Here is a 5,833-nt window from a genome sequence, read left to right as displayed (position 1 = left end):
TGTAAAGTGATCGTCCAACCTCCATATCATCCAACCTCAATAAATCTTTCTTATTTACAGTAATATATCTTTCTAATACAAGGTAATACTCATATTCAAACTTTGATTCAATTTCTATAACTATAACAATCTTATTTCGAGTGGAAATCTTACTTGAACTTGTTTTCGTGTCATGATTCTGCTTCAAGAACTTTCAAGCCATCCAAGGATCCTTTGAAGCTAGATCTATTTTTCTCATTTCTAGTAGGTTTATCTACAAAACTTGAGGTAGTAATAATGTTCATAACATCATTCAATTCATATATATAAAACTACCTTATTCGAAGGTTTAAACTTGAAATCACTAGAACATAGTTTAGTTAATTCTAAACTTGTTCGCAAACAAAAGTTAATCCTTCTAACTTGACTTTTAAAATCAACTAAACACATTTTCTATATCTATATGATATGCTAACTTAATGATTTAAAACCTGAAAACACGAAAAACACCGTAAAACCGGACATACGCCGTCGTAGTAACACCGCGAGCTGTTTTGGGTTTGATAATTAAAAACTATGATAAACTTTGATTTAAAATTTGTCCTTCTGCAAAAATGATTTTTCTTATGAACATGAAACTATATCCAAAAATCATGGTTAAACTCAATGTGGAAGTATGTTTTCAAAATGGTCATAAAGACGTCGTTCTTTCGACTAAAATGACTACCTCTTACAAAAACGACTTGTAACTTATATTTCTGACTATAAACCTATACTTTTTCTATTTAGATTCATAAAATAGAGTTCAATATGAAACCATAGCAATTTGATTCACTCAAAACGGATTTAAAACGAAGAAGTTATGGGTAAAATAAGATTGGATATTTTTTTATTGTTGTAGCTACAGGAAATTTTGTAACACTTCTATACAAATCATATCCTAGCTAACTTATATTGTATTATACATGTATTCTAATATTTTATGTAATCTTGGGATACCATAGACACGTATGTAAATGTTTTAACATATCATATCGACCCATGTATATATATTATTTGGAACAACCATAGACACTCTATATGCAGTAATGTTTGAGTTAGCTATACAGGGTTGAGGTTGATTCCAAAAATATATATACTTTGAGTTGTGATCTAGCCTGAGACGTGTATACACTGGGTCATGGATTGATTCAAGATAATATATATCAATTTATTTCTGTACATCTAACTATGGACAACTAGTTGTAGGTTACTAACGAGGACAGCTGACTTAATAAACTTAAAACATCAAAATGTATTAAAAGTGTTGTAAATATATTTTGAACATACTTTGATATATATATGTACATATTTGTTATAGGTTCATGAATCGACCAGTGGCCAAGTCTTACTTCCCGATGAAGTAAAAATCTGTGAAAGTGAGTTATAGTCCCACTTTTAAAATCTAATATTTTGGGATGAGAATACATGCAGTTTTATAAATGTTTTACGAAATAGACACAAGTAAATGAAACTACATTATATGGGTGAATGGTCGAAGCCGAATATGCTCCTTTTGCTTGGTAGCCTAAGAATTAGTAAACCGATCTACTAATTGACGCGAATCCTAAAGATAGATCTATTGGGCCTAACGAACCCCATCCAAAGTACCGGATGCTTTAGTACTTCGAATTCATTTTTATCATGTCTGAAGGATTTCCCGGAATGTTAGGGGATATTCTTATATGCATCTTGTTAATGTCGGTTACTAGGTGTTTACCATATGAATGAATTTTATCTCTATGTATGGGATGTATATTGAAATATGAAATCTTGTGGTCTATTATTATGATTTGATAATATATAGGTTAAACATATAACTCACCAACATTTTTGTTGACGTTTTAAGCATGTTTATTCTTAGGTGATTATTAAGAGCTTCCGCTGTTGCATACTAAAATAAGGACAAGATTTGGAGTCCATGCTTGTATGATATTATGTAAAAGCTGCATTCAAGAAACTTATTTTTGATGTAATATATTCTTATTGTAAACCATTTTGTAATGGTCGTGTGTAAACGGTATATTTTAGATTATCATTATTTGATAATCTACGTAATGGTTTTTAAACCTTTATCGATAAAATAAAGGTTATGCTTGTTTTTAAAAATGAATGCAGTCTTTGAAAAACGTCTCATATAGAGGTCAAAACCTCGCGACGAAATCAATTAATATGGAACGTTTATAATCAATATGAACGGGACATTTCACTAATCATTCCTCCTAAACCAAAAACCATTAAATCAGAATCTTCTAGTAATTCGGATTAAACAATTTCAAATATGGAAATAACGGTACCTCTAAGTATGGAAGACCGAATGAGAGCCACACGCACGGGCCAAGGTCATGCCATTACGCGACCAGACATTAATGCGCCAGATTATGAAATCAAAGGACAAATCCTACACATGGTAACATCAATGCCAATATAGTGGTATGCCAAAAAAAGATCCAAACAAACATCTTCGAACCTTTAATAGGATCTGTACTCTATTCAAAATTAGAGAAGTTGAGGATGAACAGATCTATCTCATGTTATTTCCCTGGACTTTAAAGGGAGAAGCCAAAGATTGGTTAGAATCGTTACCTGAAGGAGCGATTGACACATGGGATGTCTTAGTTGAAAAATTTCTTAAAAGATTCTTTCCGGCATCTAAAGCTGTGAGACTTCAAGGAAAAATTGTTACGTTCGCACAAAAGCCAAATGAAACATTATATGAGGCATTGACAAGATTCGAAAAATTGTTGAGAGGATGTCCTCAGCACAGTTTAGACACTTATCAAATAGTACAAATATTCTACCAAGGTGTCGACGTTGCTACACGAAAAGACATCGACACAGCAGCTGGTGGTTCCATTATGAAGAAAACTGCAACTGAAGCTCACAAAATCATTGATAACACGGCCTCCCACTCGCATGAGTGTCATCAGGAAAAAGATATTTTTCATTCATCTTAAGCGGCTAGAGCCGATTCTAGCCATGACTTTGATTCCATTTCTGCAAAAATAGATGCTTTTGAGAGACGAATGGAAAATATGACTAAAGATATTCACGCAATACGAATCAGTTGTGAGCAATGCGGTGGACCACACTTAAAGAAAGATTGTCACATTGAACAAACCATGGAACACCGAGAGAATGTTTCCTACATGAACCAAAGGCTGGAAAATAATTATCAAAATAATTATCAACCGCCAAGGCTAAACTTTAATCGAAATCAAAACATTCTTTACAATCCAAATGGACCCAATAATAACTCGTATAACCAACAAGGTCCGAATAACTAACCAACTTAAAGCAACACTTTCAATCAACAAAGACCTAGCTTATATAAACCATCACAACAAACCGAAGAGAAAAAGCCAAATCTGGAAAAAATGATGGCAAAGCTAATGGAGTCTCAAACACAATTTATTACATCTCAAACCCAAATGAATGAGAGGTTTGATCAGTCATTAAGAACTCAACAAGCTTCCATTTTAAATCTAGAAAAACACGTAGGTACTCTTGCTAGCATGATGAATGAGAGGGAACAAGGAAAGCTACCGAGTAATACAGAAGTAAATCCTCAGAATGAGAATGTTAATATGGTTTCAACGAATTTTGAAAAACCAGCACCAGAAGATGGGAAGGTTTTAGATGTGAGTAACAATGAAGAAGTTACAATACCACCACCACCACCCGAGTATGTAAAGCCAGTAGTTGTACCATACAGACCACCCATCCCGTTTCCAAGAAAAGGAGTTGAGTATGAGCAAGTAATAGGTAATAAACTTTGTGATACCTCTGGAAAGAAGAAGAAGAATAAGAAAATGCAAGAAACAAAAACCGTAAAAGTAAACCCGGTGAAGACAGTTCCACCAAAACCTCCACCCAGGTTGGGTGATCCGGGTGAATTTATTGTTCCTTGTCTACTTAGTAATTGTGTCATGTATGATGCACTAGCAGATTTTGGGGCAAGTGTAAGTGTTATGCCTCTTTCATTATATAAGAGATCAAGAGTAGGTGAGTTAAGTCCAACGGAAATGAGTGTTCGACTCCTTGATCAAACCATTAAGCACCCGGTTGGAATTGCTGACAACCTACCTGTTCAAGTAGGTAATTTAACCTTTTTAATCGAATTTATTGTCATTGACATAGAAGAGGACTTAAACATTCCTCTAATTTTAGGTTGACCATTCTTAGCATCCACCGGGGCGTTATTTGATGTAAAAAAGGGTAGAATGACACTTAGTGATGGTGACAAATCGGTCACCTTTGTTTGTCGAAAGACTAAATCTCCACCAACCAAAACCGTTGAACCAACAAAAACGATTGGTAAGAACCATATTGTTTTACCAACTCCAACGGTAGAGCTTAACAATAATAAAACGCCTAAGTGTGGGGAAGATGAAGTAACACCTAATGATGACCTGATAACAAAGAACCTCGTTGTTGATACGAAATTAAATGACCCCGTTATTAACAGTTCAATGATGAAACTTATTAAACGGATTCGCGATGCCAGAACCAAGGGGAACTTTAAGTTATGTTGATGCATTTTATGTAAGTCCCTAGACATCTAACCTACATCCATTGCAGGTACTTCAGTTTATGGGTTACCATGATCGCTCATTATTATCCTATCTATGTTTGTATGTGGTTACAGGTACTGCAGGAACGCGATACGGATGTTTGACTATGTTAGACTTAGTCAGACGTACGAGTGAAGCATCACTCGTACGGCTGACAGGCTCATACGCACGGTTGATGCTGAGCTAAGTCATAATTATAACCTAAATGAAAAGACACGAGTGAGTGATCACCCGTACGACTGATGAAGCCAACTCGTACGAGTGATGGATGACTCGTACAGGTGAGTCAACAGCAGGGGTATATAAAGTCTTATGTTCTTCATTTTAGGTTAAGCCTCTCTCACACACAATCACTCAGATCTGGTTCACCTGATCTGATTCTCTCTCAACCCAAATCACTCCTGGTAGTGAATAATAGCTCTAGACATTAATCTAATCACAATTTTTGTTGTGGTTTGACTAATTTAATCCTAAAAAGCTACCCATATTCACTTTGATTGGTTTGATTCACTAATTCTGCCTTTGTGTGAATTAAACCTGTTGATCTTGAAGTTCCTAGTCATGTTTCATCATTGGTATCAGAGCATTGGTTGTGATTTCAACATCATCAAGTGATTTTTGGTGATTAATAGGGTTTATTATTTGGGTTTTTGAGATAAAAGTGATTTTAATTAAAAAGAAATCATTTTTACGTGTGTAATTGTAATTAGAGAGTGTGTTTATATTTGTTTAGTGTTAATCCGGCTTTTGGACGAAGAAATTGAGGTTTAACATCAATTTTTAAGGTTTTTGGGTGATTTGAGCTGAACAGAAGTTCACACGAGTGGGTCAAACTTTTTGATCACACGTACGGTTGACCACACGGTTGATCGTCACTCGTGAACTCACACGCACGGATTAGCATAACCTTTTGAGGTTAAGTGACTACAGTCTGATCACACGGGTGATTAAACGGTTGATTGTGACACGTAAGAGTAATCACACGGGTGATTGTCACTCGCACGGTTGATTCTTAGTGTTAGGTTTGTTGGTTAAGTAGTAACACGTACGCTTGAGTTTGTGACACGTACGGTTGATACTTTCACACGTACGGTTAATACTATCACACGTACGATTGATAACCTGAACCACACGGTTTACCCTTTGGTAAAGTTTTCAAGATGTTTAATTCAAATGATTACGTGTTGGCCGCACCGTTCGTTCAGAGCATTACGAATGTGAGTCAACGATTACTCCTTACT

The 5,833-nt window shown here is 35.2% G+C and overlaps 1 non-coding gene across 1 annotated transcript; it reads right to left on the bottom strand.

The window, feature by feature from the left end:
• Positions 1-2,681: 2,681 nt before the first annotated feature.
• LOC139865378 (small nucleolar RNA R71) lies at positions 2,682-2,788 on the bottom strand. Its single transcript, XR_011764902.1, has one exon. It is a non-coding gene; the product is annotated as a small nucleolar RNA R71 (small nucleolar RNA).
• Between the last annotated feature and the right edge of the window lie 3,045 nt (positions 2,789-5,833).

Source organism: Rutidosis leptorrhynchoides, chromosome 8 (genome assembly GCF_046630445.1).
Source record: "Rutidosis leptorrhynchoides isolate AG116_Rl617_1_P2 chromosome 8, CSIRO_AGI_Rlap_v1, whole genome shotgun sequence".
Taxonomy (NCBI): domain Eukaryota; kingdom Viridiplantae; phylum Streptophyta; class Magnoliopsida; order Asterales; family Asteraceae; genus Rutidosis; species Rutidosis leptorrhynchoides.
The sequence above is the reverse complement of the archived record's forward strand: the minus strand, read 5'-3'. Positions and strand labels throughout refer to the sequence as shown.